General features: G+C 38.4%; 1 protein-coding gene across 5 annotated transcripts in view; it reads right to left on the bottom strand.

The window, feature by feature from the left end:
• Window positions 1–418: 418 nt before the first annotated feature.
• The window catches only part of METTL25 (methyltransferase like 25), a 155,033-nt gene continuing 130,774 nt past the window's right edge, over window positions 419–24,677 (bottom strand). For 2 of the 5 annotated variants that reach the window (XM_078449643.2, XM_078449642.2), the window contains 2 exons: window positions 8,586–8,692; window positions 7,030–7,317 (listed from right to left, as the gene is read on the bottom strand). The gene's annotated coding sequence lies outside the window, so the exon portion shown is untranslated. Of the gene's footprint in view, window positions 1,851–7,029; window positions 7,318–8,585; window positions 8,693–24,677 lie in introns of those variants that run through there. The other 3 variants (XM_078449644.2, XM_078449646.2, XM_078449645.2) reach the window with 2 other exon arrangements.

Below are 24,677 nucleotides of genomic sequence, written 5' to 3'. Positions count from 1 at the left end.
AATAAAATGTATGAATATGTAATAAGAAATATATTTAAACTTTAGGAATTTGTCACTGAATTAAAACAGATAGGTCATCACTACTGGACAACGTTCAACTTTGCTTTTTGTCTGCTTTTAATTTTTTAAAAACAGTTTTGTGTCTTTTTGTGGTACCTTCAAATATATACCAGTGAAAATGATTATACTTTGTTTCCAAATTCTGTAAAGCACGACTTTATACTCATTTCTGTCCCTTCACCAGAGTGACAACATTGTGATAGGCTTCTCTTTTGCTGTATAGAACAGAAGCATTAATGAGGTAGATTAAACATGGCAGCATGTAAAAATAAATTTAATAAGTCTGCTTTCAGGCAAGATGTAGTAGGTCATGGCAAGCCAACACATTGACTGCAAAACCACAAAAAGGCAAATAAACTACAAAACACATATTTTTAATGATATCAGAAAGTAAGGAAATAGCATAAACAAAAATTCCAGAGAAAGGAGAACCACTTTCCGAAATACGCTGGCAATGGTTGGCCATCATTTAGGTTAAGGTTTGAGAACTGTTCTCGAATGAAGCAGAGAGCTCCCGCTGGGAAAAAGAGATCCCAGAAAATGTTTTAGCTTTCTTCTGGGCTAGAGTAATCAAAAGGAAACGTGATGGGTCTCAGTGATAGATGGTTACGGTGGAACATTAGAAATGCAAGTACAGAGTCTGGACTTGGGCCAAATGACATTTTGATATGGTTGAGATCTCAAGAATCAGGACACACTGATCCAACTGATACAGGTTCTATACAGAAACAAAGCCAGATGTAGATTCAAGGCAGCTAATTACTCCCACCTCACCACCTCCTATGACCCCAGCAGCCAACCCTGTCCCCCTTCCACCTCTGTACAAGCACCAACTCCTGTGTCAAACGTTCCAGCAAATGGAAACCATCAGAGGAGTACCCCCAGGTTCAGTGGTGATGGTACTGTGTGAGTAAAGAGCGCGGGGCTCCTTCCCAGAGACAGAAGGGATCTCAGATGGAAGAGGCACAGGATGAGCTCATCTATGGATTGGCCACTGGGTGCTCAGAAGAAGTCCCATGCTCCATGAGGAAAATGTCTGCTAGTTGTCAATATGACTCCATCCCAGATGACATTAAGAACTGATTCCTGTGTGGGACCTTCGATCTTCTGGATTAAGAAGGTATGACAGTTTTTTTTCTCTTTCAGTAAAGATGAATTCAGGATATTTGCCTTGAGGGAGCCAGAATCTTTAATTTATATACAGGGTTGCATTAAAGAATAACAGTAGCAGCTCCCTGCTGAAAATTATGCAGAGGTAATGGGAGAGCCGAGCTGCACGTAGACATTCAAAAGTGGAATCTTGTCTTGATGGATTCAGTCACTGTTTCTCTTTTCCTTTTTTTAATTTGTCTTTAAACTCCACTATTTTCCGCTTCATTCCAACATGGATTGTTCTAAGAAGGCATGAAGGGAATGTCAAATTTTACTTTCTTGGTGTGCTTCATTTGTCACCGTAAAAGAGCAACTCAAACCCGATCAGCAGAAGGATTTGCTCCTGGGCCCGTTAATTACAGTGAAATTGTAGAATTAATACTGAATGTTATGACCTCAGAAAATATTCCATTCTCTTTATTTCACCCTCATCTCAATGTGTAATTGGCCATATTTTAAAAGTTCTAGGTTTATTCATCGAAACAAAGCAGATATATGTCACATGATGTGATCTCTAAACCACTTCGGCTTGGTCTATTTGTCAGTCAAGGCATGTGGTGTCTAGAATGGCTTCTGGTCTCTCAGGTCTCTCACACGTTCAGTGGTGAAGTATTTAGATTTATATCATGTTCTTGACACTACAATAAAAGAGGCCACATTTGGATGAACTGCAAAGTGCAATAAAGGGCTCAGAAAACCAAAATGATCTTCAGGAACATTGCCATTATATAGGAAGAGAGTATAGTATATATTTTTATTTTGTTGTGGTTTCGTGATTTGCATGCTGAGTTCTCATAAATGAAAAAAAATGGTACGTTCTAAAAAAGCTGTTGAAGTGGCCTAGTTTTATGTGCATCGCATTGTATTGTTTAGTGAAGGGTTCAATTTGAATTTTGGTATAAGCAATTAATAGGATATTGGGGCCATTTTAGGAGTTAACTTGTGGACAGTTTTTCCAGTTACAAGGAAGCATTTCACTTATACATTTTTATTCTTATAAAAGATTCTAGTAAAGGAAAATAAAACACCAAACATCAATGAGTGTTATTTTAGCAAATATAATTTTTAGATGTGCTATTACTTCACATATATAAAACAGATGGTATATAGGAATGTAATATATTTAAACATAAATCCACTTAGAAGTATTACCTAGATTTATCAATTTTTATAGCATCTTTCTCACATGGGTCACCTAGAAAGTCTACAATAAACAGTAGATGCCATATATTACAAAATAATATTAGTTGCAGATAATGTATAATTTTTAGAATTAGTCAATCTTTCACATGGCTTTAGGTTCTTCTGTTACTTCCTTTTATAACACCCTGTTTATCTCTATCATTTTATTTGTTATATTATAATAATTGATTAATTGTGCAATTTTTGTTATAGTGCCTTTCCTATTATGTTCTGAAGCTGGAACTAGGTTTTCTTCACTATGCTTTGCTTAATATTTAGCTTTGCTTAAAACATGGATGTGCTCGATAAAGATGTGGTTAATGAATCAAGGACTGAAAGATATACAGCCTGTTGCCTGCTTTGTGTAGCCATCAAGTTAAGAATGCTTGTTTTTTCCTTCTATCTTTAAATGTACCTATTTTTCAAATGTTTTTTAAGTACCTAAATAGCAACCTCAGTTTTGCTTGTTGGCCCATAAATCCTAAAATATTTACTATTTGGGCCTTTAAGAAAAAAGTTTCCTGACTTTGATTTGGATCAGCTCTGTCCAGTAGAATAGTAGTGATGGAAATATCGCATATCTGTGATCTCCCGCAGGATAGCCACAGACCGCATATGGCTACTGACCACATGAAATTTGTCTAGTGTGACCAAGAAACTGAAAATTTTAGTTTTATTTCATTTTAACTAATTTAAATAATGCCATGTGGCTAGTGGTTCCTGTATTAGCAGCAGATCTAGTTATATGAAAGAACAGACCTCCTGTAAATAGAATAAATACTTACTTGGAGATCAAGCATATCTTTGGAAAAAATGAAAAATATTTGAAGTTAGTTTGGTCTTTCTGGCAAAATAACTGAATAAAAATATAAAGTAAATTATCGCCATTCATTAAAACAACTATTATTATGACGATATGTTGAAAAGGCCCAAAGGTAAAAATTAACTCATTTAATTTGACGGTTACATACAAACTCATTTAAAATAAGTGGTGGTTCTACATTCTATGAACTGTGAATGAAAATACATTACTTTGGATAAGGCAGATAATGTTAATGTTCTATCAACAAGTGAATGAAGGACATTGCTTTTATGAAGATTTTGAAGCTTCTCCTTGCTTTTTTTTGAAAGGCACATCACTTACAAAGAAATTCTTGAAATACATAGAATCCTATTAAAGCAAAATGTTCTATAGCACAGCAGGAAAACATTAGAGCACATAAACAAGTAAAAACACGATATAATCTAACAGAATCCTCAAACAGTATTAAAATGGGTATTAAAGTGGTCTGAGAGGTAAAGATTCAATTTGTAAAGTAAGTTTAAACACCCACATTCACATGTGATTTCAAGTCTTTAAGTTGAGAAGCACTTATAAGGAAATCTGAAATATGTGCTATTTAGCATTAAAATTGTTTGCTATTATCATAACATTTAAAGTAAGTTTAAAAATTTCAAAATTAGAATATATTTCCTTTTCTTGCTTATACTCTTTTGTACATGTCTATGTATGAAACAATATCTCCCTGAGTAAAACTACTTTGGCTGCCCTCTTTTATTTCAAGTGATTTTATCATTAGGGAAAAATTTGAAATCATGGTGGACAAATAATCCCTTAATGCTTTTCCTGCCTAGCAAGTAATTTGTCAAAGCAATTCAGTTTCCAAATAGCGTACAAACTCAATAAGATAGTGAGCCAATGCATCTGTTCCTGTCTGTTGAGTATGCACAAATGCCTTTCATTTGGGGGGAAAATCCTAAAACTGAATTCTCTGAAAGGACAATTTAGCTCTAGTCACAAAATATCATTTATAATTTCTCTCTGATAAAACTTTAGAATTTTTTTAAAGTCAAGTTTTATTGACATACAGTTTACATGCAGCAATATCCACTCTTTATAAGTATACTGTTTAATGAATTTGACAAACATAGAAATTGTGTATTCACTACCCAAATTAACATGTGGGATATTTTCAGCACCCCAGAAAGTTCCCTTATACCTCTTTGTCGACAATCCCTTTCTTTTACCCACAGCCCATTGGCAAGAAGTGATCAATCTATTTTCTGTTTCTATAGTTTTGACTTTTCTAGAATATCATGTAAATGGAACCATACAGAATGCAGTCTATCGTGTCTGGCATATTTCACTTAGTCACTCAGTGTAATGCTTTTGAAGTTCATCCATGTTGTTGCATGCATGTGTAATTCACTGCTTGTTGTTAAATATCCCATTGTATGAATATATCATAATATTTTTATCCATTCTGCTGGTGATAGACATTCAGCTACATGAATGAAGCAACTATTAACATTTGCTGTGTGGGCATATGTTTTCATTTCTCTTGGGTAAATACCTATGAGTGGAATTGTTGGGTCATATGGGAAGTGTATGTTTAACTTTATAAAAAACTACCAAACTGTTCTCCAAAATAACTGTATCATTTGCCTTTGTATGAACAATTTTTAGAGCTCTAGTTGTTGTACGTGGTCTCTAACAGTATTATCAACCCTTTTAATTTAATCATTTGAATGTTTGTATAGTGGTATCTCCTTGTGCTTTTAATTAATATTTTCTTGATGATTAATGATGTTGAGTGTTTTTACATACGGACATTGCCATTTGCACATCTTCCTTGGTGAAATAGGTGTTCAAATCTTTTGCCTTTCCATCTACTAAGCTTTTTGTGTAATTATTTATGTATTCTGCATACAAGCTCTTTATCAGGTAGGAGCTTTGCAAATTTTGCTTGTTTGTTTTACCAATCTGTGTCCTATCTTTTCATTTCCTAACAGTGTCTTTTGAAGAGCAGACATTTTAAATTTGATGAAGTCCAATTTGTAAAATTTTCACTATGGTTCCAGTTTTTCATACCTAAGAAATCTTTCCTTAACAAAAGATCACAAATATTTTTTCCTATGTTTTCTTCTTGTGTTTTTTTTTACATTCAGGTCAAAGATCCATTTCAAGTAACTTCTTATATGTGATATGTGGTGAGGGTTAAGCTTTTTGGATATCCAATGGTTTGCAATGCTTGTTGAAAAAAGTATTTAAACCCATTGAATTGCTTTGGCCCCTTTGTCAAAAGTCAACTGACTGAACAGGTGTGGGTCGATTTCTGAACTCACTAGGTCTGCGTCATTCATCTATATAAGCATCTTTAAACAAATACCACCCTGCTGTTATTACTGTAGTTTTATAGTAAGCCTTATAAACTGTTACATTTTATGTAAAGTGAATATTCATATCCTTCATAAGCGTAAGCACCTCTGAAACAGCTGTGTACTATATAGTGTAGGTAGAGGCCTGCACTGATTTGAGATGAAAGAATTGCTATTCTTGGTTGTTACTTTAGGTGTTCTGTTTTGCTGTGTTCCACAGACAGGGGGTTTACTGAACTCACGGAATCCACGAATTCAGGGCATCCATGATCTTGCCTCTTGGAGAAAATGTATTTCTTTATTTTCACTCATCACTAACTGAAATTCAGTGTTCCCACAATTGTGGACAACAAACCTCAGGGGTACTGCAGTATCTGCACCTCTTGCCAATAGAAGGTACATATATTTTCATGTCACATTGCTGTTATGGCCGATATCTTCAAATATTGTTTGATGAGGGAGCATAAGGAAAGTTGACAGTCTGCAAACCGCCCCCTCCCCCCCCACCCAGGTGGGCTATGTGTGATATTCCTCCGGCACTCCTGGCTGCCTAAGAACAAAGGAAAGGGGAAAAACAAATGGCTAACTGATAGAAATCGTAGTCCTGCAAGACCTAAGTCTCCCCTCCATAGTGATGTGGGAAACAAAGCCAGAAGGAAATGGCAGATAGAACTAAATGTCCTTATAACCTGCAGTCCACTGACATATACTTGAGGCTGGCAGAGTAAAATATTTCTCCAGGAACTCCCTACTGTCCTTAGTGCTAATGTTTTGCTAGAGGGAAAAACAACCCTAGCTTCACAGTAGGTAGGCCTCCAATATCCTGTGAGTCTTTAGCATATGAAAATCTCACTGGAAACTCGCCCCGGACTTCACCTCCCCCAGCTCCATAGTATATAACCAGTGTCTCTTCATGGTCCTGGGGCATGCCCATAGGTCCGTCCCTGTGCTTCAATAAAATCACCTTTTTGCACCAAATACTTCTTTAAGAATTCTTTCTTGGCCTTCGGCTGGCCCCACAAACCCCACTATCACCCCAAAAACCTCATCATTGTTGACATCTATTGTTACTTAAAAATTATAGTTTTTAGAACTTCCACTTGACCTTGTTATTCTATGAGTTAATAAACACATATTACTAAATTATAATTTTAACAAGTTCTTTCGGTAATGATCTCAATATAATTGGTTTCCTTTGTCATATTATGTATTTTACTACGTCTTTAAAAGAGAATGCTTGAGAAGGGGCCCAAAGACATTTCCAGATTGGCAAAGGGCTCCATGGCACAGAAATGGTGTAGATTTGCCTTCTGTATTCCTATTTCACAGACCTATTACTTGGGTTGTCTCCCATTTAAAGTGTCTTTATTGCTTCAGTTTAGAATATTGCTGTATTACCAGTCCTGCCTTATTTCATCTTATATTATATAAAAGTATAATATAACATAATTTAATATACTATTTCACCTTATTAAGAAAGGTTCAATAAACTTTATTAAACATGTGAGATTAGACAATGCTCCAGGTCAGAATCTGGAGATTCAAAGGTTTATCACATGGTTCCTCCCTTTGAGGAACTTAGGTTGTACTAGGCAGATAATAAAGCAGGCATTGCAATTTACAATCTGTGTGCTCCAATGAGCATACATGGGAGTGACCTAGATGATGTTCTTACCCTTCACTTGGGTGGCGGTGGAGGTGTGGGCAGAATATCAGCAAATGTTTCCCACAGGAATTGACACACACATTATTCTCTGAGGAAACCTGGAGAATAAGAAAGCAGGAACTAGAATGTGAAGAGACTATTTCACACAGGAAATGTGAGCAAGCATCCAGCTCAACTCTGCTTGGAGCCCTGGGACAGAACAGCCAAGGGAAGAACTATGCATTGCCTACCCTTTTCTCCCTTAGGATGTGTCAAGGAAGACAATCATTTTCACAATGTAGAAGCCAAAGCAGCTTCCCACTCTTGATTGGAATATTCAGCTTGTGTGTCTATTCGACAGGCAAAAGTTCTTTCTCTCAGGTCCTTTTCCCCCCAGAAGCTGTCAAGTGCTGAGCTCTTGGCCAATGGAGCCCTTTTTGCAAGGACCCCTCCCTATTTCCTGTGCCTTCTACAGTGTGTCCTCCCCAGGCTGTCTTAGTGTGCCTCCCAAGTTTTAGCCAGTTTCCTTCAGTCCTAGACAGGTAGGTGGCACTGAGACAGAATGGGCAAAGGGTAGAGACACCTGAGACTAGACTCATAGCCCAGGGGACCCCAGTCTAGAGCAGCCAGGTCCTCTCCCATCCTGGATTGAATGAGTCATTTATTACATCTTAAACAGAGATTGTTACTAAGAGACATTCCTATTTAAACTGTCCTCAAGCATTTCCTCAAGCTGGGCAGCAGCAGGGGCTGCTTAGCTAATTAGGGACTAATTGACTCTTTAGCACAGTTCTCAGCTGTGACAGCGTGTTTCCTGCCTCTTTCTGCCAGGGTACTGGGACCATTCCCTGTGATGGGCTCCATTTTCACCTTATCAGGTCTAAATGGAGCAATTTCCAGCCTCATATCCTTGATATTCTCAAGGATAGGAATGTAGACGTAAAATCTTTGTATGTATATTTTTTTAAATGTTTATTTATTTTTGAGAGACAGCGTGAGCAGAGGAGGGGCAGGGAAAGAGGGAGGCACAGAATCCTAGGCTCTGAGCTGCAGGCACAGAGCCTGACTTGGGGCTAGAACTCACAAACTGCAAGATCATGACCTGAGCTGAAGTTGGTGCTTAATTAACTGACTGAGCCACCCAGACGTCTCCCAAATCTTTATATTTTTGAGGGCTTCTGTTTAATCTGGGAAAATGCTGCATTTTTCTTAGTTATCATTATGGGAACCTTTGAGAGGTTTCTGCTTCCAATTACTTGAGGTGACATTACACTTTCTGAAGAAGAGGATGGTGCACTTTCTTGCTCAGTGTAGGAGAGGTTTTTGTTTTTTCCTTGTTTGGTAGGCATTTTTAATTATGACCATAAAATTTCGTGACTTCACTTACCTGGCATTAGTCTTTTCTGTCAGAGGATAGGCCAGTTTTATCCCATGGAGGATCAGTGTATTCATTTCCTCCCTTTCCTCCACAGCATCTTCTGAACGTGTTCACTGCTAGGCATAGGACAAACAGTAAAAATGATATATTTTCTGCCCCTCCAGATTAAGTAGAGGAATACAAACATTTTAAAAGTAAGTGTCATAAAGTCATATACATCTGGTCAGAGTATAGTTGGGACATAATAAAAAAAGATAGTGATTTATATGTGGAGGCAGGATCATAAATATTGAAGGATGACTTAGGAAAGTGTTGACTGGAAGAGAAAGGGATGTTAGCCTTCCTGGAAGAGGGATCGGTGAGAGAAGAGTCCAGACAGAGGCAACACTTGAGATGTTGTTGGAGTCACAAAAAGTCCGGATACCTTGAAACTGTGGTTGGATGGAGTTCGGCAGAATATTATATTGATGAAGTAACCAGGAAAAGCATCATGGAAGATTTTGATGCCATGCTAAAGAGTTTGGATTTTCCTTTAATACAATGGGAAGGCCACAGAAGAGTTACAGGCAGGGGTAGGAGTTTAACACCAAGAAAACCAGGAGGGCAGTTATGAGGCCCTGAACTTAGTAGCAGCAGGACTGGAGAGGAGAAGCAGTGAAGAGAAGTAGAAGAGGATGCATGAAAATGACTTAATGTCCAAATGGATTGGAAGGAGAGAGAAGTCTAGGGTGATTTTGGTTTTCAGCTGCAAGTTTCCTTCACTGAAAAGCAGTATCAGAGGAAAAGTGGGTTTGACAGGAAAGTTTTAATTTTAGATGTGTTGATTTTGAGGTGGGGAACGGCAATGTCCATTAGGCAGTTGGGTAAACGTGGCCAAAAGCTCGGGAGAGAGATTCAGGAGAGAGAGCTAGCCTAGAAATTAAGATCTGAGTGAGCATCATCAGATACAGGCAGTTTTGGAAGCCATGACCATGTTTCTTTGAAAGTGTGTAGATTGAAAAAGGTCCAAGGTCAGAGTCCTCAAAGGGAAAACAACAACAACAACAACAAAACCCTAATACTTAAAGAACAAATAGAGAATAGTCTTCAAAGAATGGGGGAGAGAATAAATAGTGGAAGGAGAAAACTCTAGAGAAGCTGTTGTTTTCCAGGAAGGAAGGTCTTGGAGGTCAGAAGTTCCCTCCACCTGCCTGAATCTTACAGCTCATTACTCTCTGTATTGGCTTTATCTCTTCTCTCTCAGGATCTTTTCCTCTGCTCATTCGTAGTTTCTAACTCTTATAATTTTGGCCTCACGTGGTCAAACATTGCCTCCAGAATCTCTTTATACATCATGATCTATTAGCTCCTATGCCAAAATGACAAAGTGTTTTTTATTTCACATTCCTGAGAAAAAGAGAATCTGATAGGTCTGACTCTTCTTTTTGAGCCAGGTCACATCAGGGATCTAAGCTGCCTTAACCAGGTGTGTACCCCCACTCCTATCACCTGTGGTCTTTGATATAAAATACGGCTGCCCAGTCTCACCCCTTTGGCTAAAGATATGGGGTGATGAGTAAAAAAAAATGTCAGGTTGAATGACATCTGTAGTTTAAGAAAGTTTAAATAAAGGTGGTAGTTTTCCACAATGGCAGATACCATAGCATGGTCAAGAAAGAATCCTTTGATGGGGTACCTTGGTGGCTTAGTCAGTTGGGCAACTGACTTTGGCTCAGGTCACGATCTCACAGTTCGTGGGTTTGAGCCCTGTGTTTGGCTCTGTGCTGACAGCTTGGTCAGAACTTAGAGTCTGCTTCAGATTCTGTGTCTCCTTCTCTCTCTGCCCCTCCCGCTTGTGCTCTGTCTGTCTCTGTCTCTCAAGGATAAATAAATGTCAAAAAAAAAAAAAAAGAGTCCTTTGGATCTGATGATATGGATGCCAGCTAGGCACTGGCCAGTTGCTGGGATGGTGGAGAGGCCTCTGGCTGCTGTGAGTTGGTAATAAATGAAGGCATAAAGTGGAGACATGGAGTTGTGGCTTCCCATCAACGAGGATCTTAACCTCAAACTTTGTAATATAAAGGCAAGGAAGGGGAGGTTGATGATATTGATACAAGACACAGAGTCTAGTGGTAGTTGTCCTTGTTTTCCTCTTCTCAAACATATATTTTATTGTTTTAGGTATTTGCCCTTGTTCTGGAGTAGAACAGTGGGTCTGGACTTATGGGCACAGAGAAAAGAACTACCCTTAGAAAAAGAAAGGATCTCTTTATTTTTTATTATTTTTATTTTAGAAAATATCTCTATTTTTTTAAATTTTTTAATCTTTATTTATTTTAGAGACAGAGCACAAGCAGGGGAGAGGCAGAGAGAGGAGGAGACACAGAATCCAAAGAAAGCTCCAGGCTCTGAGCTGTCAGCATGGAGCCGGACATGGGGCTCGAACCCATGAAGATCATGAGAACTCACGAGATCATGACCTGAGCTGAAGTCGGTTGTTTAACCAAATGAGCCACCCAGGCGCCCCTAGAACAGATCTCTTTAAATTTTTTTTTTTAATGTTTATTCATTTTTGAGAGACAGAGAGAGACAGAGAGTGAGCAGGGGAGGGGCAGAGAGAAAGAGTGGAAGACACAGCTTCCAGGCTCTGAGCTGTCAGCACAGAGCCTGATGTGAGGCTTGAGCTCACAAGCTGTGAGATCATGACCTGAGCCAAAGTCAGATACCCAACTGACTGAACCACCCAGGCACCCCTAGAAAGGATCTCTTTAAATGAGACTGTGGGAAGAAGGGCAGGAGAAGCATTGTGGGTGATTTGTAGGAAATGTAAAAGGTTGGCAAAGGGCATTGAAGTCTACTCTGCAAAGTCTCTCTCTCTTCACTCCTGCTCATCTCATGTCCTCCCAATGAGGTAATTGATAATCTAATGTTCCTGCAGATACTGAGATCTCCCTAAGGGATCCCACAGAAAATCAAAGGTAGGGTAACTGTCCTAGTCCTTTTAAGACTGAGTAGGCTCTGCTGTTGAGTGCAGCTCACCAGGGAAAGCCAGGCTACTGGCAGACCTGCTTCACAGCACAGCTTGTTCTGGAATGATCCGTGATGCTGTTTACTGGGGTTTCTGCCAGCTCTGCCAGCAGGCTGGGGCAGTCCACCCAGTCCACCCAGTCACTTAGCCGTGACTATGGTGACAGGGCCACTTAAAAGATATCTTAGAAATCATCAACTCTAACTCATAACATAAATAAGAGAACAGACCTGGAGAGGTGAAGTGACTTGCACAGGGTCATATACCCTGTGCCAAAACCAAGAACAGAACAGGCTTTCTAATTCAAGGCCCAATGTTACTTACTTATTTAAAAAAAATTTTTTTTGAGTCTTATCATTCTCCTACTGTTTTTTTTTTTTTTTTTTTTTAAACATCCTGCCTATATCCATTATATTCTCATAACCAGGGTCTTGCCTTTGAGTTATAATGACAAGCCAGTATCCAAATCTGTCAGATTCCGGTCTGCATTGGTCTATCCTGGCATAAGACCTCTACTGGGCAATCAGAACATAGGATCTAAAGCAAACCTTATTTATCCAACACAGCCTTTATACACTTCTTTTTTTTTTTTTTTTTTTTTTTTTTAATTTTTTTTTAACGTTTATTTATTTTTGAGACAGAGAGAGACAGAGCATGAACAGGGGAGGGGCAGAGAGAGAGGGAGACACAGAATCAGAAACTGGCTCCAGGCTCTGAGCTGTCAGCACAGAGCCCGACGCGGGGCTCGAACTCACGGACCGTGAGATCATGACCTGAGCCGAAGTCGGACGCTCAACCGACCGAGCCACCCAGGCGCCCCTATACACTTCTTAACTAAATGAATAAACCCTTGTAGTGGCTAAAAGTTTATAGTCATGAGATTCCTCCCTGTCCCTGGAGAAAGGGAGCAGGGATATAATGAAACAGTACTGATCTTGGGGGTCAGGAAACCTGGGTCACCTTGGGGAAATCATTTACATGTCTTTGAATTCCACTGTAGAGTGGGAATGTTTTATTTACAATGATACAGGCATGCTAATATACTGTGGAAACTTAGAGGAAGGAAAAATTAAGCCTGCTAAGGTCACTTGGGGGAAGAGCTCCAAAGAAAGTGACATTTGAGATGGGTCGTGAAATGTGAGTACAGCTCACTTGACATGAGGTAATTAGCATACACAGAAAGTCACCATCAGAGGCCTCTTTTGGCCTTTGTTTGAATTGCCAAAAACTTGGAACTGCATGCCTTCACCTTGTCACCTGGACAAGACATATGTACCTCCAATCAGCTAGTCCCATCATGCTCTTACATCTATACTGCTGTGTTCTTTCTCCTTCCCACTCATTCTCCCACCATTGCTGTCGTTTTCTATTGAGGCCTTCTGGAAATCCTTCTTTAGAGAAAACCAACTACCCTATGCCATCATCTTTTTCACCATATACCACCTTCCCCTAAGCTTATTAACATTTATCTATTGTCAATTGATGTTATTTTCCTAGATAAATTCTCTGAATAAATTTTTCCCCACCAGTACTCTTCTCTCTCTAGATATTCTTCCTCAGTAACCACTGGAATGCTCAACTTAGACAACCATGTATGGATCTTGAGCTCTAACTTTCCTATGGGTTCTAGATTGTATATTGGCTATATGTACCCTTTGGGTGTTGCACAGACATGGCATATCCAGAATTGAATAATAATCATCTTAATTCTCAGGCAACCCTAGACTTTCTTCCCTAGTAAATGGCTGTACTACTCAGCTAGCCACCCAAACTAGAAATCTGGGGGGAGGTAAAGGGTGAGTATTCTAGACTTCATTCTCTCCCTCACCTAAAATACACAATGAGTAACCAAGTCATGATAATTTTACCTCATTGAATTATTATTATTTTCTATTCCATTTCTACTTTTGCCTTAATTCAGGCATTATTGGTTTTCATTTAGGTTTCTGAAATGGGCTCCTAACTGCTGTCCCAGCCTTTAGCCTGGTTCTACTTCAATCCATCCTCTAGTCTATAACCAGAGTGATTTTTCTAAAATAGAAATATTATCACATCACTCTCTTCTTAAACTCTCTCAACGAATCCTTATGCCGTGAGAGGAAATGTACCTCTTTAGCCTGGCATTCAAGGTCTTCTATATCTAGGATCCTGTCACCCTCTTTGGTCTTATCTCCATACTCAACATTCACATTGATCTACTTTCAGGCCCCTATGGAGCCATGCTGTCTCATGTTTTTGAAATAATTATTGCTAATCCTTATTGAAAGGTTACTATTTATAAAGATCTCTATTAATTGATCTATTCCTTCTCACAACCCCAAGTGGTCAGTTACTGTTTTTCCCCCAGTTGACAGATGGAAAAAAATGACGCACAAATCAGTTAAGCACCCTAACCAAGGTCACAGCTAGTGAGGGACACAACTAGAATTTGAACTCAGTCTCTCTCTAGAATCCATTCTTTTAACTACTATATATAGCACTACCACACTGCCCCTACTTCGGGAAGACCTTTCTTTTTTCACTTTGCTTACCTCACACTTACTCCTCATTCATTTAATCTGGCTTCTCCTCCCATCAAAATGCTGAAAAATCTCTCACAAAAAATATCAATGAACTCCAAAGGGAATTTTTCCATTCTCTTTTTACTTGATCTCTCAAAATTCAGCCACTGGTCACTCCATAGGCTCTGAAATATCTTCTGTGGTTCATGTGATGATATATTCTTCGTCTGATTTATCTCTGAATATGCTTTCTTAGCCTCCTTTGTTGCTCATTCTTTATAGAATCTTCATACTGGAGTCATTAAAACTCAGTCCTAGCTTCCCCATATTTTTCTCCCTGTGCTTTTTGCACTGAGTAGTCTCATCCATGCCCTAGCTTTAATTTCCATCTATATGTTGATGACTTCTTATATTCATGCTTCTCTTTGTTCTCTACAGACCCTTACAGACCAATGCTTCTTTAACACTGCCTGAACTTCTCAAATTACTCTGTACTCAATATATTCAAAATGGAATTGTCAGTTTTCTCCCAAATATTACTCTTCAGTGTACCTTAGCACCACCTTTCATCTAGTCAGATGGTCTAGACAACTGTTACAGCCCATCAACAAAAGAGCATAGGAAAAAAACCTGTAGTCCAAGTTAGATTTATTTCACTTACTGCAGCCGAGGGAATGCACTCCAAAGGAATTGTAGGTTGACTCTGTTTTTAGGAGCTTCTTATAGGATTTAGGCCTGTATTGTATGGTTATAGACAGGATTGAAAACCATGGGGTCCAGTTTTGAATTGGAGGTTGTAAAAAAGCTAGGGAATTCAATTACTGGTTTTGCTTTTTTTTTTTTTTTTTTTTTTAAATTGGGGGCAGGATCATTAAAGTGGGCTGAGGGTGGTCACTGATGAAGAAGTAGCTGTTAGTTACGTATGAGAAGAGAGGTGTTTGAGAAGGGCCTTGTCTCTTGTTCTAGACATGCCACTTGAGTGAATATTGTCCATAATTGTCATTTATTTTATATTTTAGCATCTCCGAGTTTTAGCTAGATAATTTTGGGTAAAGTGAATTGAACTCTCAGCTTTAATTTTCCAGTATAAAACATAAAGGAATTATCTATTATTATTTCAGATAGAAAATTCAAAATTACCTTACATATAATTTTAGTTGCACACCTATTTTCCTTCACTTTAATACTGAACATTTTCTAAGAAAAAACCCCATATATTATGCTAGCCATTTACAAAAAGAGTTCCATCTGATTGGCAGACTATGATACCTACCCACTGAGAGGCAGAGCAACCAAAAGATCATCAATTGCTTGAGGTCTACAGGGTTATGCATCCACCAATATCTTACTCTACTCAAGAGGAAATGAAAAAATGGAAGACCAACACAGAAGACCCTCAAGTGATCAAACGGTAAGATAGTAGCTGCAGTGATTAAGAGGTTAGAGTCACAAGCCAGAATGCCTGGATTTGAATCCTGACTTCACCATACCATGGATTTCTTCCTGCCTTCTCCTACATGGAGCAAGTGGCTTGACCTCTGTTTCTGAATTTCGTCTTTAGTAAAGCAGCAGAAATAATATAGTCCCTTCCTCTTAGGATTATTGTGAGGACTGAATAAGTTAATAAAGTGCTTAGAACAGCACCTAGTGTGACACAGGCACTCAATAAATATTTACTTGGCATTATTATTATAACCCATCATGTCGTTTTGGAGTTTAAAAAACCTTTTAAAAATTGAGTAGTTGCCAAGGACACTCTGTATGAATGGTATGTATGTGTGTAAGAGAAATATAATGTTGGAGTCACCTCCAAAATTTTTTAAACAGATCTGGCCACTCAAGAAGACTCCTTCACAGAGAGCTGCTCAAATGCCAGCACATTTGAGAATAGTGAGTCTGGAATTATGTTAACATATTGGAACCTTCCATGGAGACTGGGATGGTGAAAGAGCAATTTGAATAGTAGACTTTCAAAACTGTCAAAGAAATTGATGATGTATTCCTGCTTGCCAGGAAGGGGCTTATGCAACACCTTTGGACTGAATATGAGGCCAATAAAAATGGAACTTCTGGGGAGATTCAATGAAATCTATAACTGAAGTGGCCCCATTCTTCTCTTCCTGTCAAGCTGGCCATTTTGACATCTATTAACTAATACATGTAAGTGGGGTAAATATTTTTTTGATTATGACATCTATTTAAGTTAGCCTTCTGTGTCTAGTCATACTTTCAGTTAAACTATATGCTGTTAGCATTTACTAGATTAGAATTGTTTTTTGGGGGCATAGAAAAAGTTTGCAACAAAGATTAAATTATAGGTTATTTTTTATAATCATATGGAGTATATAAAAAAGTTCTTTGCATTTATTTTTACATTTTGTGACTGGCCATTTGGGCATTTTTGGAGTGTATGTTTGAATTAAGTTTATTGGCACATTTATATAGAAGACTTGTTATCTCAATTGATTTCTGTCAAGTCATTAGTAGATTGCCTACATTTCCTTGTAGTTTATGTAAAAATATATAGGCTGAGACTATTCAAGAAGTTAGAAACAACCTAAAGTTCTAACAATAAAATAATGGGTAAACAGAATATATCTCATTAGGATGGACTTTTCTGAAGTCATTAAAATGCTCATTTGAAGGCAGTGTAGAGTCATGGGAAAATGTTTCCTATATAATATTAAGTAAAAGAGGCAAAATACAGAAGGCTATGTTGACTGTTAAGGCAAATACAAACAATGCATGCATTTGGACCAACCGAAAATAACTACTTGCTAGTGGGAATATAAGTAATTTAAATGTATTTCTTCACTTTTTTTTTTTAACAAAAAAAGAAAATGTAGAGCTTTACATGGCATGACCAAATTATTCAAGGGCCAAATTCCTCACTCATTTTTCATGGATTTGTAAAAATGACAGCTTGTATGTTAAGGAGATTTGAACTTCAGCCCAAGAACCTGACTTGTTTGCCTCGATAGATTTACTGTATCTTGACTTTCTTCATAAATTCTGTGCAAATTCCAATGCCAGGTGGTTTGCTATCTTTATTAATATGAAAAGATCTCATGGGTGAAAAGATACCATAATCAGAGATAAACAGGAGAAGCACAGCATATGGTGTAGAAAGTCCACCAAAAGATATGAAGGCCTTTTGAAAAGTTGTTCATAATTGCTATATATATTTTTTAGAAGTTAGAGTTTTCTGGGAGATATCTAGATAATACAGAACATTTTCACATTGTTAAAATTTACTTCCACATTAAATCTTTTACATTATAATTAAAAAAATATTGCCATAGTCAATTGTGAGAAATGGTTGGGAAAAAAACCCACCATTCAAACCCAAAATTTATTAACAAGTCCTCTTGGAGTAATGCCTGTTAAATAAAGAATGTCAGCTGAAGGTAGAGGGGGTTTGTGAGATTCTGGTTTCCCTTGCATTTATTCTTTGGCAGTGACTGAAGAAGGGGGGATCTAACCTTCTTAGATACAGACTTCTTGAGCATAAGCCAAGATGTTGGTCCATTTAGGGCAAAGCTGTTGCATACCCTTAGGATTTGCATGCTCCCCAACCTGGGAATGGAATGCAGCAGACACTAACAAAGCCTGGCAGGGTCTTCCATATTCTTGGGCATAAAACCATCCCAGAAGAACCATTTTAAGACTGACTTCTCAAACGTGAAACACTTGGGAATCTCCTTAAAATACCCATTCTAACTGAGTAGGTTTGGGATAGGGACTGAGCTCCTGCATTTTAAAAAGCTGCCAGGTGATGTTGATGCTGTTGGTCCATGGATTGTATTTTTGAGTAGTAAGCTCTAAACTCAGTTTACTTGAGAAAAATAAGTGATGCGGGACATTTCCTGCTTAATCTTTGCTTCCCATATATTATCTGTAACTGGAAACTAATCCTTGGACAAGGAAGTATGCCATTGGAGTGGACTCCAATTTTTATCACTCCAGTGTCCAGAAACAGAAGTATTGGTAACTAAGAAATACATCATGTACCTCTTATGTTGAAGTCTTATGCATTGTTCTGTGCTCACCAGCTTTTGGAATGTTATGCCTTAACATTATGATGTGTAGACATCTGTATGGTTGACTACTTTTGAAATTTTGCTTTGGAATTTTCAAAGTTGTTTATAAAAGATTTCTTTATAAAACCCCTTCTCTGGGTGACTCAGTCAGTTGAGCGTCCAACTCTTGATTTAGGCTAAGGTCATGATCTCATGGTTTGTAAGTTTGAGCTCTGCATCTGGCTCTGCACTGATAGTGCGGAGCCTGCTTGTGATTCTTTCTCTCGTCTCTGTCCATCCTTCCTCTGTTGCTCTGTCTCCAAAATAAAAAAAAGAAACATTAGACTGAGGAATTAAGATGGCGGAGAAGTACGGGGACTGGGATTTCCCTCGTCCCTCAAACACAGCTGTATTGAGATCAGAATACTGGGTGTTCCAAACCCAGGAAATCCATTTGTGGAGTGACAGAAAAATCTCCACAGGCAGATGGAGACAGCTTGGTGGGACAGAGGTACATGTATGCAAACTGGGAGAGGTAAAATATCGTGGGCACAGAGGGGAGGGATCCCCTTCTGTAGAGAGACAAAAGGGAGAGAAAGAAAAGCTGTAGATTGTGGTATTTTGTTAAGATCAGAGAAAAACCTCTCTGGACCATGGACTGGGGAATGAGAAATATGGAGAGTGCCAGTCTCTACTTTGTAAACAGCCTTAGCAGTGGAAGATCGGAGTCTTGTCTTTTCTTTTTTCTTTTCTCTTCTTTTTCTTTCCTTTCCTTTCTTTCATTTTTTTAAATGCTTATTTATTTTGGAGAGAGAAAGAGAGAGAGACAGAGAAAGAACTAGTGGGAGAGGGGAAAAGAGAGAAGGGGACAGAGGATCTGAAGCAGGCTCTGCACTGACAGCCCAATGTAGGGTTTGAACTCACAAAATGTGAGATCACGACTTGAGCCGAAGTCAGACACTTAACCAACTGAGCCACCCAGGTGCCCACTAAAGATCAGAGTTTTCAAAAAAGTGTGATTTTCCCCAAACTGGGGGTGGTGGTAGGCACACACCTGGTGGGGAGGGGAGCCAGCCCTGGGGCTCATGGTGATCTCAGGGGCGCACTGGAAGAGAACAGTCCCCTTCCTTGAGTACTGTGGGCAAAGGGTATATTGCTTCCCAAGGATAAAAGACCCTACAGGTGCCAGCCATATCAGCAGGGTAGAGTGGTGCTACCCCAGAACTGGGTCCATGTGGTTCAGGATCCTTTAAGACGTCAGGTTTTGAATTCTAGCTCAGTGCCTAGGAGGCGTGGGAGACTGTGGAGCAAGGCAAGCTGACTGCTTGTGCTACTCTGTAAAGGCTGCCTGAACAGCATAGTCTGAGACACTTGGTCCAGGGAGAAGAGACTGAGATGTCCCCATATATCTCCCCATCACCAACATGGTGGAGAGTCCGCAAACAAGATAGCAGCCCCCAGTGGAGGTGGGACCTACTTACACCAAACCCTGCCCCTCCATGCCTGGCAACTGCTTATCTACTAGAGCAGGACTGACACTATAAGAACCAGAGGGCCTCTCCTCCAGACCAGCACAGCCACGGGTCCCAGACAACAACAGACAACTGTCCTGTGGTTTTGTATATTAGTCTGTTGCTCTTTTTTTTCTTCCTCTCTCTTCTCTTTTCTTTCCTTCTCTTTTCTTTTTCTTTCTACCCTCTTCTTTTTTTTCCTTTGGAAAAAAAGTTTCTGATTTGATTTTTGGTCAATTCTTATTATGGATATATGTATTAATATATACATTTATATATATATATTAATTTCCTTTTGTTCTCTGTTTAATCAGGCATTTTTACTCTATTCTTTTTATACCTTTTCTATATTTTCTTCTTTGTTTTCCTTTCTCTCTCTCTGGATTAAGCCTTATAGTTTCTTTGATTCTTTGCTTGGTCTTTTTTTCACCCCTTTCATTTTCCTCTTTGGGATCAGGTCCCCTGCCCTTTCCTTTCTTCTGGGGTTACTTCAATGAACAAATGAAAGTACACCTGGTGGAATAATTCACCACCACAAGTAAGGAGGAGCTTTGTATAAGACTGACCAGTGGATAGAGCAGCCAAATACGCATGAACAGGGTGCACACAACACACTCCAAAATCCCTTCCTGAAGTGCCAGGCCCTAGACAGTGTATGACCCCTTTCTAATATAGTAGTTTTTGCAGGTGCAGGACACATAACAAGCTATTAAAACACATCAAAGACAGAAACCTAGCCAAAATGATGAAATAGAAGAATTCTCCTCAAAAGAAATTCCAGGAAGAAATGACAGCCAGAGAATTGCTCAAAACAGATATAAACAATATATCTGAACAAGAATTTAGAATAACAGTCATAAGACTAATAGCTGGGATTGAAAAAAGCATAGAAGATGCAGAGAATATATTGCTGTAGAGATCAAAGACCTAGCAAACAGTCATGATGAATTAGGAAATGCTATAAATGAGATGCAAAATAAACTAGATGCAGTGACAGCGAGGATGAAAGAAGCAGAGGAGAGACTAGGTGAAATACATGATAAAATTATGGAAAATGATGAAGCTGAAACAAAGAGGGCAAGGAAATTACTAGACCACAAGGGTCTAAGTGATTCAATGAAATGAAATAATATTGGTTATCACAGGAGTTCCAGAAAAAAGAAGAAGAGAGAGAAAGCTGCAGAAGGTTTATTTGAACAAATTAGAGCTGAGAACTTCCCTAATCTGGGGAAGGAAACAGGAATCCAAGTCCAAGAGGCACAGAGAACTCCCTTCAAAATCAACAAAAACAGGTCAACACCATGATATATCAAAGTGGCAAAATACAAAGATAAAGAGAGAATTCTGAAAGCAGCTAGGGACAAATGGGCCTTAACCTACAAGAGTAGACTCAGAAGGGTGGTGGGAGATCTGTCCACTGAAACTTGGCAGGACAGAAGGGAGAGACAGGAAATATTCAATGTGCTGAATAGGAAAAATATGCAGCCAAGAATCCTTTATCCAGCAAGGCTGCCATTAAGAATAGAAGGAGAGATAAAGGCTTTCCCAAACAAAAACTAAAGGAGTTCATGACCACTAAACCAGCCCTGCAGGAGATTCTAAGGGGGGCTCTGTGAGTAGAGGGCAGCAAAGACTACAAAGGACCAGAGTCACCACCATAGGCATGAAACCTACAGATAACACAATGACACTAAATCCATATCTTTCAATAATCACTCTGAATATAAATGGATTAAATGCCCCAATCAATAGACATAGGGTATCAGAATGGATAAAAAACCCAAGATCCATCTATATGCTATTTACAAGAGATTCATTTTAGACCTGAGAACCCTTTCAGATTGAAAGTGAAGGAATGGAGAACCATCTATCATGCTTCTGGAAACCAAAAGAAAGCTGGAATACCATACTTATATCAGACAAACTAGATTTTAAACTAAAGGTTTTAACAAGAGATGGAGAAGGGCATTATATCATAATTATGGGGTCTATCCATCAAGAAGAGTGAAAAATTATAAATGTTTATGACTCCAACGTGAAACACCCAAATATATAAATCAATTAATCACAAACAAATAAATGTATAGATAATAATACTGTGATTTTAGGGGCTTTAATACTCCACTTACAACTATGGACAGATCATCTAGGTAGAAAATCAATAAAGAAACGTCTCTGAATGACACATTGGACCAGATGGACTTAACAGATATATTCAGAACTTTTCATCCAAAAGCAGCAGAATACATATTCTTCTTGCATGCACATGGAACATTCTCCAAAATAGATCACATACTGGGTCACAAAAAAGTCCTCAACAAATGTAAAAGGAATGAGACCATACCATGCATATTTTCAGATCACAACTCTATAAAACTTGAAATCAATCAGAAGAAAAAAATTGGAAAGCCCACAAATGCATGGAGGTTAAAGAACATCCTACTAAAGAATGAATGGGTCAACTAGGAAATATAAGAAGAAATTAAAAAAATTTATGGAAGCAAATGAAAATTAAAACATGACAGTCCAAACCCTATGGGATGCAGCAGGGGTAGTCCTAAGAGGAAAATACATTGTAATTCAGGCCTATCTCAAGAAGCAAGAAAGGTCCCAGAACATAACCTCATATCTAAAGGAAGAAGAAAGGCAGCAGCAAAGAAAGCCCAAAGTCAGCAGAAGAGAAAAAAATAAAGATTAGAGCAGAAATAAACAATATAGAATCCAAACAAACAAACAAACAAAACAAACAGCATAACAGATCAATGAATCTAAGAGCTGCTTTTTTGAAAGAATAAACAAAATTAACAACCCCCTACCCAGACTTCTCAAAATAGAAACAGAAGGAAAGCTTACAGACTCATTCTATGAAGCCAGCATTACCTTGATTCCCAAACCAGACAAAGACCCCACTAAAATGGAGAATTACAGGCCAATATCCCTGATGAACACAGATGCAAAAATTCTCAACAAGATACTAGCAAATCGAATTTAACAGTATGTTAAAAGAATTATTCACCATGTCAAGTGGGATTCATTCCTGGGCTGTAGGGCTGGTTCAATGTTTGCAAATCAATCAACATGATACATCACATTAAGGGAAGAAAGGATAAGAAGCATATGATCCTGTCAATAGATGCATAAAAAGCACTTGACAAAATACAGCACCCTTTCTTAATAAAAACTCTCAAGAAAGTTGGGATAGAAGGAACATACCTTAACATCATAAAAGCCATACATGAAAGGCCCACAGCTAATATCATACTCAATGGGGAAAAACTGAGAGCTTTCCCTCTGAGATCGGGAACATGACAGGAATGTTCACTCTCACCACTGTTGTTTAACATAGTATTGGAAGTCCTAGCCTCAGCAATCAGACAACAAAACAAAATGAAAGACATCCAAATTGACAAAGAGGTCAAACTTTCACTCTTTGCAGATGACATGATATTCTACATGGAAAAACCCAAAAGATTCCACCAAAAAACTGCTAGAACTGATCCATGAATTCAGCAAAGTTGCAAGATACAAAATCAATGTACAGAAATTGGTTGCATTTCTATACACCACTAATGAAGCAACAGAAAGACATATCAAGGAATCTATCCCATTAACAATTGCACCAACAACCATAAAATACCTAGGAATAAACCCAACCAAAGAGGTAAGAGATCTGTATGCTGAAAACTAGAGAATCTTATGAAAGAAATTGAAGACACAAAAAAATGGAAAAACACTCCATGCTCTTAGGTTGGACAAACAAATACTATTAAAATGTTGATAGCATTTTACAAGCATTCTACACATTTAATGCAATCCCAATCAAAATAGCACCAGCACTCTTCACAGAGCTAGAACAAACAATCCTAAAAATTTGCATGGAACCAGAAAAGACCCCGAATAGCCAAAGTAATGTTGATAAAGAAAACCAAAGCTGGAGGCATCACAATCCTGGACTGTAGCCTGTATCACAAAGCTGTGATCATCAAGACAGTATTGTATTGGCACAAAAACAGACACAAAGACCAATGGAATAGAATAGAGAAGCCATAAATGGACCCACAAATGTATGGCCAATTAATCTTCAACAAAGCAGGAAAGAGTATCCAATGGAAAAAAGACAGTCTGTAGCAAATGGTGCTGAGAGAACTGGACAGCAACATGCAGAAGAATGAAAAGAGACAACTTTCTTACGCTATACACAAAAATAAATTCAAAATGAATGAAAGACTGAAATGTGAGACAGGAAATGATCAAAATCCCACAGGAGAAAACAGGCAGCAACCTCTCTGACCTTGGCCTCAGAAACTTCTTACTTGACATGTCTCCAAAGGCAAGGGAAACAAAAGCAAAAATGAACTATTGGGACCTCATCAAGATAAAAAGCTTCTGCACAGCAAAGGAGACAATCAACAAAACTAAAAGATGGAATGGGAGAATATATTTGCAAATGACATATTGGATAAAGGGTTCGTATCAAAAACCTATAGAGAAGTTACCAAACTCAACACCCCAAAAACAAATGATACAGTGAAGAAATGGACAGAAGACATGAATAGATACTTTTCCAAAGAAGACATCCAGATGGCCAACAGAAACATGAAAAGATGCTCAACATCACTCATCATCAGGGAAATACATATCAAAACTACATTGAGATACCCCCTCATATCAGTCAGAGTGGCAAAAATGAACAACTCAGGCAACAACAGATGTTGGTGAGGATTTGGAGAAAGGGAATCCCTGTTGCAATGCAAACTGGTGCAGCCACTCTGGAAAACAGTGTAGAGGTTCCTCAGAAAATTAAAAATAGAATTACCCTACAACCCAGCAATAGCACTGCTAGGAATTTACCCAAGGATACAGCAGTGCTAATTCGAAGGGGCACAGGCACCCCAATATTAATGGCAGCACTATCAATTATAGCCAAATTATGGAAAGAGCCCAAATGTCCATTGACTGATGAACAGATAAAGAAGATATCGTATATATACACAATGGAATACTACTCAGTGATGAAAATGAATGAAATCTTGCCATTTGCAAAAATGTGGATGGACTGGAGG

The sequence above is a fragment of the Panthera onca genome, chromosome B4 (genome assembly GCF_046562875.1).
Source record: "Panthera onca isolate mPanOnc1 chromosome B4, mPanOnc1 haplotype 2, whole genome shotgun sequence".
NCBI lineage: Eukaryota > Metazoa > Chordata > Mammalia > Carnivora > Felidae > Panthera > Panthera onca.
The sequence above is the reverse complement of the archived record's forward strand: the minus strand, read 5'-3'. Positions and strand labels throughout refer to the sequence as shown.